The following is an 11,821-nucleotide window of genomic DNA, read 5'->3' on the forward strand; positions in this document are numbered from 1 at the left end:
GAGGTTCAGCTTAGCCCACATGTACATGGAAGCAAGGAAGTTGTTGTACTTAGCACCCATGGTTCATCCCTGCTTCTATAGTGTTTTTTTTTTTTTTTTAAAGAGATGAGATTCCAATAGAAAAAGGTGGTATAACTTACAAAACTGTTAAAACCACAAAATAAGAACAAATGAAGTTTTGAGGGATTAGCCTATATTTTACACCCTCAATACAAATAAACCCTAACGAGCAATATAGGTCATGGGAACTATAAAAATGTATGTGGGACTAATTCATTGTTCAATCTCATTTTAGAAAGAAAAAAAATGTATTATGACATAAATATAAGATTGTTTTTTTAGAAATTTAGATGAACTCTTTTTTTTGTCAACTAGCTTATTAGTTAGAGCGGAAAGATGTGGGACTAATTCATTGTTCATTTTTTGACCTAGAATCACTCCACATTTTTTTCCCTTTTTTTTCTTCCATTCTAAATAAGTGATTTCTACATTATCAAGTTTTTTCTATTGTATTTTTTCATGATTTCTGGTCGTCAGAGTGCGACGTTGTGTTGTTCGTTGTCATGTGCGGTGTTGTTTGAATTTGTCTCTTGTTGCGGTGTTCGTTTGGTTCCTACTGAAAGAATGAGTATTTTGGTGAATTAGATTTTATGATATTATATATAGGCATTTTGTCGTTGCATGTTATTAACTTGAGTTTTGTGAGTTTGTTCGTAGATTCACCCTTTTTGTTTTTAGCGATGTTAATCATGTTGTTGTATGTGATACATTTTATCAATTTGAAAGAATGAATATCGTTTTCCTTTTGTAAAAAAAAAATTTACACGATTTTATAGCAGTTTATGATAAGTTAATTCAAGTGACTTATATATTGTTTGTTTTTACCTCAAGTATACCTCTACAATCTTAATTGAAAATTATATATTAATTAAATGCATTTTTTTATGTCATTTAATAATTATAAATTACTTCAACTGCTTTATAAAAAATACAAATTCAATAAATTGGTTTATCCATTATAAGTTGGTTAGGGGGAAGCACCAATATTCTCTTGATTATAACTTGAATGCAAATGTTATCTATGACATGCAACTTCTAGTTGTTTGGAGTGTTGAGTCGAATTCTACAACTACTATAAAACATACTACCGTTAAAAATAATTTCATCATAGTTGTCTCTAAATCTGATAAGAAGTTATGTATCCAAAGAAAATAAGATCCGTATAATACTTGCTCCAAATCCTCTGATAAATGATCTTGATTAAGTTTTTTTTTTCCTTTATGTGGCTTGGTTCCCTTAATTTAGCAACTTTAGTTGTCTTTTGTTTTAATCCAAAGTTTGATGGTATTTTATTATTTTGCTTTATTTTTGTTTGCAACAAATTGAAACGTTAAATAGTTACCGGATTCAAGTGGTTAATTGTCAAAAACTTGAGACTCGACCTACCTCTCGATGAAACTCTAATTTTAGATGGATCACATTTCTCTTAAAATCTGGAGAACTAACACAATACAAATTTGAAATCATTAAGTTACAACTTAACCTATGTAGCTCCGACCGAAAAATAAATAAAATCCCTAAATTTGTGTATTAATTAAAATATAAAATATAAATTCCTTCAGTAAAGTCAAGTGAAATTCTCATGCTCTCTGAAATCACAAGAAACAACAACAAGAAGAATTTTAACCATGTGAGTTGTTCATTTATTTGTGTTATAAAATGCATGATCAAATGCAATTCATTATCAAATGTAGGAAGCAACATATGTGGTCATATTGCATGTGTAGCAGTTGCAATTGCAATTAGTATGAATATATCATTTATAAATACTACAAACTAAATTACTCAAACCAATTTACTTTCAATTGAGTAAAGCAAAAAAATAAAGTTATTTTCATTTCAAATCATGTATTCGAGTTCCAACTCAAGTGATGATGAGAAACCCTATAAAAAAGGCTTGGCAAAGGCTGTCTACAAGGGAGAGTAGTCTGACAACAACAGCGCTAAAGACATAAATTTATAGGAGTAGTGATATTTGTACATCTCTTTAGTACAACTCTTATGACAACTTTGATTTTCTCTTCTTTGATTGGCCAACAATAATAGATAGAGAAAAAGAAAGAGAGAGAATAAGAAGATAACGTGAGTATGAGAGAGAAAATTTTCAAAAAATTGTTAGAAAATAGTTGTACAAATATCATTTCTTAATTAATAGACACTCGCCTTGGAAAGCAAATATATATATTTATACAATTGAAAAGATGGTTTCTAAAAGAGATAGTATGAAGTTTAACATGCAAATAGTTTTACCTTTGAATTAGGCTTGTTTTAAAAAAATATTTTTTGAACATAACTAAATACTCGACGTTAAGGAATAATTTGTTTTTATGTCTCATTTCTCGCGATGACCCATCAACTTGTTTTTGCCAATTTATAATTTTTACTTATAGATGGGTTATGGTCTGCAATGTTCAGCTGTAAATTTGTACTGAAATAAAGCTAAGTTTGTTTACCTAAATTTGAAATAAATTTAAGTTTGTATTGAAAACAACTTTTTCTATACTCAAGTATGTGATAACATTGCCTATTATATATATATATATATGTTTCAATTTGTTAAGAATTTTTTTTACTAGTAAGTTTGCAACTTAATATCGTACACGCAGAGAGGATAGGGAGGTGTAGTAAGAAGCAATCAAAAAGCAAAGAAGATGAAAATTTCTCTAAATATTCACATAAAATATAAAATTGAAATTGATTAAACTACGCATAATTTTAATTTATAAAAGAAAAAAGGGGCATTGTTGTCCAAATGTAGGTTATTAACAAAAGAAACAAACTCGAAATATGTTTTTATATGTACAATCGATGGATAGAGGTAAGGGCCGAAATACACTTGCAACAATAGGTTAACATCAACCTCTATTCATTAGAATAAGTTTATAAGTTTTTATTGAAAAAATAATATGAATATACAAATGAAATGTTTAGTTGTAAATAGTAACATTTGTAGTTATTTTACATTAGTATGAGAAATGACACTCTTCGTACTAACTATCTTAGACGGAACTTAATTTTAAGTAATGGATTTAATACATGCTAAAACTCAATCAGTGTCATAAACTCAACCTTTGAAAACTATAAAGATCATACCACCAGATTTGTTGGCATTAAAATCGAAAATACTATTATGAATCAAAAGATTTATTGAAATATTTTTTGTATACATTTGTGTTTATTGCGTTTATTTTCATTGTTTCATGTTTATAATTGTGAGTCTAAGTTAGTAAAGTGGATATAAGTTAATAATTATTTTTTCAATGAAAGTTATAAAAGTAATCCTTAAGTTATCAATTTTAAATAATAAAGATGATTGATAGTATGTTTTTGAATGATATATTACAACATGAATGGTACTTTAATAGTTTATTTTCTTTACCACAAATGACTTTTAGTATTTTTATTATATGAGGCAAAGAACTATTTATTTTCTTCAATTTGGTGGAACCACTCTGTCAATTCATTGCTATGTTAATTGAAGAATAATCGTGTTTGTTATAATTCACCTTCTTATTAATGATAGCACATTAGGTGCATGTGTAACTTTATTGCTCTAAAAATACAAACTCAAGTCAAGTATTATTTTAATTATATCACATTAGGTGCATTAAAAATATATTTATCACAATAACTTCTTTTATCTCATAAAAAGTGTCTCATTCACATTTTTTTTAACTCAAAATAATTGACATGTTAGAATATCAATGCAACAATTTTTTTAACTATTACAATCTTATTAATCCTACGAGTTCTTAAGTTGATGTATTTCTCATTTTATTATTATAAATAAAAATTAACTACATTTAAACTATTTATCGTTATCATTTTTAACATACCCTTCATTTAATTTGAAAACATTTCGAATAGTTGAGTGATGTTTTTTCTAAATATAAGAAAAATGATATTTTAGTAAATTTAACTTATATATTTTATATGAAATCTAGAAAAATAATTTTATTAAACTAAATTTTTTAATTATCATATAAAAGTATTAAACTATTAAAATCATACATTGTGGAACGAATGAAATACTAATTTTATTTACTATCAAAATTATTATAACTAATTCATGCACAATCCAATTAAGATATTTTTATGAGACCAAAAAAGTATTTGTTTTTGACACGTTGCTCGTTGTTGAAGAAGGGTCATGAAATACATTAAATACGTGTTTGTCACAAATAATAAGATTAAGATTTGTATCTATTTACCAAAATGTCATGTTAAAAAGACCAAACATAACATACAAAATTATAATAATGTCATTATTTTAAGGGTCTTGCTAACAAGTGCCCTTCATGCCCTAAGGACACGCTTGTTAAGAATACAAAAATGGAAATAATTGGTAAATTTTAAGTATAAAATATTACTTTATAAAGTTTCAATGCATTGAATACATAATTTACAAGACAAAATTTCTTCTTTAAACTTCTTAACAATTGCCCTTAAGACGCTTGTTAACATTTCCCTTATTTTAACGTATTGAGTTTTGGAGAGAAATTGAAGTTGGAGACCATAAATTACAAATATGACCTTTGATGGTCAGATTAGGCAAGTCTATCAAATCGTTTACCAAGTAATAAAGTGATTAGTAGAGTATCGTATCCATAGAGACTGTCGTTTCGTCCAAACAATCCACGTTACTTATTTTAAATTGACGATATAAAATAAAAGAGTTAAAGGGTTAGAGATTGCAATTTTTATCTTTTTGCAACATAGCATGTTACCTGGTTTGCTTGCAGAAAAGTAAGCAGCGGTTAGGATTCCTTGAATCCCCCTATTCATTTGTTGGATATTAAATAACATTCATGTCACATTTATTTATCTTAAGTAAACTATAAAATTGATGAGGTCGTTGGGACGTTCTAACCTAATCGATTGTCAAGATGCACATGCTGATCACACGATGATCCTTACGTGTGGGGTCTATACTATCTCGGTTGACTAGGTTTAACCCTCTAATATTTAGTTGGATTTACTGGTCAGACACACTGATCCTTACGTGTGGGGTCATACTCCCTCAAAGGTAATTGAAACATAGACTTTATATTGACATTCTTAAATTTCTAAAGGCAATGAAGACTAATGTTCCTAAAGGGGTTTCCCATCTATGAATCTTAGGACACTCATAACGCACTCTCTCTCTCTCTCACTCTTAATAGTTCTACAAACAAGCAACACTATCAGCGTCTACCTTACCAAGGGTTTAAGAGAACGGTTTTATTAGGTCGTTCACTCCCTAGAGACACTTGTTTCCTTAGTTAAGAATTACTAGTTACATCGTAGGTTCAGTAGATATTACTCAATATTAGTAATGTCACATCTCAAGTACTTACTACTAGGGTCAACGCGCTTTCAATATCTTTCATCTAGATTCTTAACTAATTACTTTCTAGAGAGGTAGATATAAATATCAAGATATAAGCATTAATATTAGACCATGTCACAACCTAAGTACCAAATATAGGGTTGCGCTCCTTTGAAATAAACTAATCCTAATAAAACTTAATAGTGAACACAAAATAAATAAAATATAAATGACATTAAATTAAATAATTGGTTTAATTGCACTTTTTCCCCCTATAGTTTGTCAATTGTGCGATTTTGCACCCCATAGTTTTAAACGAGCGATTTTGCACCCTATAGTTTCCCCCTTTCTGATTTTATGGTCCCCATGACATTTAGTGCTGATTTTTATCAATTAATGTGTGCCACGTGTGTAATTCCATTTTTTAAAAAAATAAAAAAATGGTATTTTTCAGATTTTGAGAGAAGGAGCACGTGGTTTTTCAGATTTTAAGAAGAAATATCACGTGCCTCGTTCTCTAAAAATCTGAAAAATACAATTTTTTTTTTAAAAAAAAAATGGAATTACACACGTGGCACACATTAATTGATAAAAAACAGACATATCAGCACTAAATGTCATGGGGACCATAAAATCAGAAAGGGGGAAAAATATAGGGGGCATAATCTCTTGTTTAAAACTATGGGGTGCAAAATCGCACAATTTGCAAACTATAGGGGGGAAAAGTGCAATTAAGCCTAAATAATTATCCAACAAAATAAACATAGGTTCATCTTAGAACTCTAACCTAATAAGATTCAATTACACATAGTAACTAAAGACAAATTATTAAAGATAAAAACATACCCTAGAAAAACAAGGAGAAGATATAAAAACTCCTTTTGAAGCTCCTAGAATTGCCTTCATTTTGAACTGCTTCCGTTCTGAACGAGAAATTGTGAACGAGATAGGTTGGTATTCATAGTGAGAGTTTCCACCTGAGTTTGGGTTAAAAACGCGGGCTTTACCCATAAAAAAGAAGGAAAAGACGTTTTCGCCCCGCACATTTTCAGTGCACGGGGTGCACAACACATGCCCTAGGCGCATGTGAGTGCCTGGAAACCATTCCCTATGCGCATGTGTGTGCTTTCCGGATCCAAATTATCTGTTTTTCCGTCGTTTTAGGTGTTTCCTTCCGGACCCAAATTATCTGTCTTGGGACATGGGAACATAATTCCTCCCTCTGTAATGTTTCCTGAGGCCTCTTGAATTTCCATTCTTGATCTTCCCAAAGTCTTCACAAATCTTTGAAAGTTCTTGTTATGTTTCGGGAAGACTATAATTATAGACTCAAATATAGAAAACATTACAAATTTCTCAAAATCATTGCTCTAATACTCATCCTTTTTGCTGGTAAAATCTAATAAAAATGACTGAAAGACATGCTAAAAATAACGTAAGGTGGCATATCATCACCTTTGTTTAATGAATTGAGCTTTGGAAGGAATTTGGAGCTGCAGATTAAAGCAACTTTATATACATTAAGATTAAGATAACTAAAAAAAGTGTAAACGATTATATGGTCAAAAGTTAGTGGCTAACTTACTCCATTTTTCTAGATGGAATGAATTAGAAGCCTTATATACACACACTAGATCGCCGACCCTCGTGACACACAGGTCCCATGGTTTATTATATATGACACTAAATAAATAATTTTCATAGAAATACCAATAGAAAAAATAATAAACTATCAATAGGATTTCCTCAAAAAATAAAATAAACTAGCAATAGAAATAATAAACATTACCCAAATGCAATGAAAACATCATTGATTATTATAAATTTTGAAAATCTCCCCAATACATTTTTTTTTTGAAAATCTCCCCAATACATAACATTTGAAGTTACGACCTGTTACAACATTTGATACATATTACTTCCCAACAACTCAACGACAAATAGTGTTGGTAATCGAGCAACGTCCTATATGCACAAACGTCAAACAATATAACATTATCCTAAAGAAAATATTTAAACATGGATCAGTGAAATGTATAAACAAATCATGCAATATATAAATTACATAATTTATATCGAAAGATTATTGGGATATGATTTTCAAGAGAAAAAGAAAACGAATTTCTTCTCCCTCCTGACGATTCTTTCTCTTCCTCTCACACATATAATGAAGAAATTGTCAGGATGAACATCCTATTTGGGATTCACACTGCATTTTTCCACTTATATACGTTAGTTTCTAATGTTTGTTGTCATTTGGTCTATCTATAAAAAGATATTGAGAACAAATTTGTATAAAATAAAGTGTGAACCAAGTTTGTGAAAATAAACAAGAGGTCAAGACCATAAAATTATACGAAGTTCAAATCTCAGCTCCTCAATATTGCAGGATCCTTACCAACTAGAGTACGTTCACGGAACTACTGCACTTCCTTTAGAGGGGTATGTATCTATACCTTAGAAAATGTAGTAAGTTTTAACTAACACATTAGTAAATTTATTAATTTTTATTTTTGAAATAAAATGACAAATTTATTATCGTATCGTTCTAAAAAAAAATATTTGTTGTATATTTTCTCAATTTCTAAATCTGATTGATATTTGGCTAAAAAAAATAACGTTCTCCCGCCATTAATCCTGACAAGAACTATTTTCCGTTATAAGGAGGGTTGATTTTTTTCATGGGGCACTAAAGAAGTTAAAAGTGGAAATTTTAAATCAAAAATGATACTTTTTAAACTTTTAATGCTATGACAGCACAACTTTTAATACAAAATAATATTATATTTGTCTCCTTAATTAAGGAGCACCGGTTAACATTTCCTTTTTCTATTTAGACCATTTATTTTCCATTTTATATGTATAGTTTGATGTCTTAGCTAGATCATCAACCTAAATCTAACAGATCTATAAATTACCTCAAGCTGCAAATTAATTTACCTAAACATTTATTTATGGACTCTTAGCATATTTGTATCCTCTCCCACCATAGTCCTTCCCTCTCCTCAAAACTCTCAAACATAACCTAAAAATAATAATTTCTCCGTTCTCCAAAATTTTTAAACGGAATAAAAATGCTGGTATGTTAAGCAGGGCCGTCTTAACAAATTCATAGGCCCGGTTTTAATTTTATAAGAGATGCAAAAAAAATAAAAAATCTGGGCCCCAAAAAAATAAATAAGTTATTTTAAAAAAAAAATATTAAAAATCACACTTTGGTGAATCTTGAACACATGACCTCACACTCAACAAAAAGTGGCCATGCCACTAAAGCAAGCTGTACAAATTGAATTAATTTGCTTTTAATAGATATATAACCATTATTTTCGTGGCTTACATATAAAAAAAAAATATTTTGGGCCCCAAAAAATTGGAGGCCCGGTGTCGTCGCCCAGCCTCGACGGGCTATGGGCCGGCCCTGTGTTAATGTCATTACCAAACAATGCACAGTATTAATATTTTATATATTTCTTAATTCTTACACTATCAATTTTATTCGGGCACGTGAATGAATTCCTTAATACTGAGATACATTTCCTCTAGCTTCTCTTCTCTCATATGCAAATCCATAGCAGCTATTTTACTTAGCTGCTTTTCTGCCATTTTCCTATCCATAGGCTCCATTTCCTCTAACTGTTCTCTTGCCATTTTTATATCCATGGCCATCAAGGAAAGAGAGTGGATCAACTTCTGATATTCATCAAGATTTATGTGGGAGACACCAAAATCCTTCATCCGAGTCAATGACTTGAGAGCGATATCAAATTTCTGTAGCCTGCAATATCCAGCAATGAGCGTATGGTACAGCAGACTTACAATCCTCCTTTTTGCATTTGTCCAAGATCTTCCTAATATGTAACAAACCCTTTGAATGTGTAAAACCAAACATAAGAGGATCACAAATGTATACACCAATACTTTCCAATAGCATCACCATCTCCAAAACCTGTCCGATTTCCCCAGCTTTAACATAGGCTGTAATAATTATATTGATAACATATATTGATGGACGTTGATTGTCTGCAATCATTTTAAGGATCAACTTCTTGGCTGCTTCTAAATTTTTAAACCCACACAAGGCTCTGGCAACATGCATAAAGAGCGTTTGTTTAAGCCATTCTTCCCAGGCGTCCACCTCAGGGATATCATTCAACATCTCCAAAGCCAGATGTACCGTTTCCTTTCTTAAACAAAGTATTTTGATCGTATTCAATGGTAATAACATTTTTAACTTCAGCGACCAGTTTGGGTTTGTTTTGCGTTTCTCATTTGCAGCCATATAGAGAGCATAGGCTTCTTTAATCATATTTTTTTGAGAAACTTAACAAGTGGCCAATTATGTCACCGTTATCAGGAAGGACGGTTTCTGGATGAAGCAGCATCTTTTGACAGATAGAAGCGGCTTGGTGGGTCATATCAGTGATACATCTTGTGATCAAAAGAGCTTTCAGTGTAAAGGTGTATGTATCTCGATTCGGCACACATTGAAATGCCTCAAATTTATGAAAAACTTCGGGTGCAATCTTTCCTTGGTCCAACATAAATGCAAGGGAATGTAGGAGTTGATAGAGAATCCGTGTGTTAAGAAGTTTAGTCTCCCACAGAAAATACATGTCATTCTTCCTTAGATAAATATTATCTTCAACGGAACCACCACATATTGCTGAAACAAGGGATTCCAGAACAAGGGTAGTAATGAGATGTTTATAAGTGTTCCTCCTCCTCCAAGCCCACTTCATAAAAGTGGATAAGATTATGAGGCGAAACCTTTGGGGTTTCAGTTAATTTAGTTTGAGAAGAGGCTTCAATAACTTTGAGTACAAAATGGTGCAGTTGCTGACGCATAGTTTTAACGTCGTCCGAATTAACATTTGCGCACACAAAACCATAGCTATGTGGACGAGGAATACCACCAAGAAATGTGAGCTCATTCTGGAAACGATTGGGAGCAGTGAAATCATCATCAATGTCTTCATCACGACTAGGAGGAAGGTGGATGTATTCTTCATCACGAATTTTTTATTATTATTTTTATTTAAATAATGTGCAAAACAATATTCAAATGTTAAATATTTACACTGTTTTAAATGTTAAGATATATACACATAAGTATAATACTGCAATTGTTTGAAACGTACCAAAATAATGATTGAAACATTCAGAATCAATAAATATTATTAATGAGAATTGTTAACTGCCGAAGTTTTCAGTTTTCCTCGGTAGTTAACTGCAGCCGGTTCCATAATTCGGCAGTTAACTGCCGAGGGGTATTTCGGTAAATTACTCGTGTGACACACCCTTATGCAATGTGTCAACAACAATTCTCACGGACGTTTGGTAAATTAAAATCGGGTTAATATGTCTTTACCCCCTCTAATATATGTCACTTTTTGTTTTCCGCTCTATAAGATTTTTTTGTCAGATTTCGTCGTTGTAAATTTTTTTTTGTTTTAGAATACCCCCGGGCCAGCTGACTATGCATTTTTGCTGACGTGGCACGCTGAGTCACCTTTTTCTAATGACATGGCACGCTGACTGTGTAATTTTTTTTATTCAGTACACGCGGCATTTGTTATTTTTTTTTTAAAAATACAAAAAAAATCTAGAAAAGATTAATATATATCGAAATTCTCGAAAAAGTTATAAAAAAAAATCTGAATTAAGTTCCTCAAAAATTCTAAAAAAGATTAAGTTCATGAAAAAATCGAAATTTTAATTTTTTTGTATAAAAAATAAAAAAAAAAACAAACTTTTCAATTTCGAAAGAAAAGTTTGAATTTTTTTTAAAACATTTCGAAATATATTTTCTTATTATTTTAAAAATTCTTAAAATAATAATAAAATTCAAAAATAAAAATTTGATTTTTTCTAGGAACTTAATCTTTTTTAGAATTTTTTCAGAAACTTAATTCAGATTTTTTTTTTTTTTTTATAATTTTTTCTAAATTTTCGATACATATTAATCTTTTTCAGAATTTTTACTAACTTTTCTAGATTTTTTATCATTTTACCAGATTTTTTTCACGTTTTTAAATTTTTCATATTTTTTTAACTTTTGCGGTATTTTTTTTCTTCAGAATTGTTTTCATTTTTATTAATATTTCTAGAATTTTTTAAGATTTTTTTAAAAAAAAAATCAGAAATGCCACATGTACTGAATAAAAAAATTAAAATAATCACACTGTTAGCCCGCCACGTCATCAGAAAAGGTGACACAACATGCCACATCAGCGGAAATGCACAGTCAGCTGACCCAGGAGGGGTATTCTAAATTAAAAATATTTTACAAGGACTGACAAAAAATTTTTAAAGGGGAAAAACCAAAAGTGACATATATTACAGGGTAAAGACCTATTAACCCATTAAAATCCAACCAAATCCAGTAGTGAATTTGGGTGGGGTCAAAAGTGGATTACTTTTGACTCTGAGGTTCCATCCTATCTTATGGTGCAC

This window comes from Medicago truncatula, chromosome 8, assembly GCF_003473485.1.
Source record: "Medicago truncatula cultivar Jemalong A17 chromosome 8, MtrunA17r5.0-ANR, whole genome shotgun sequence".
NCBI lineage: Eukaryota > Viridiplantae > Streptophyta > Magnoliopsida > Fabales > Fabaceae > Medicago > Medicago truncatula.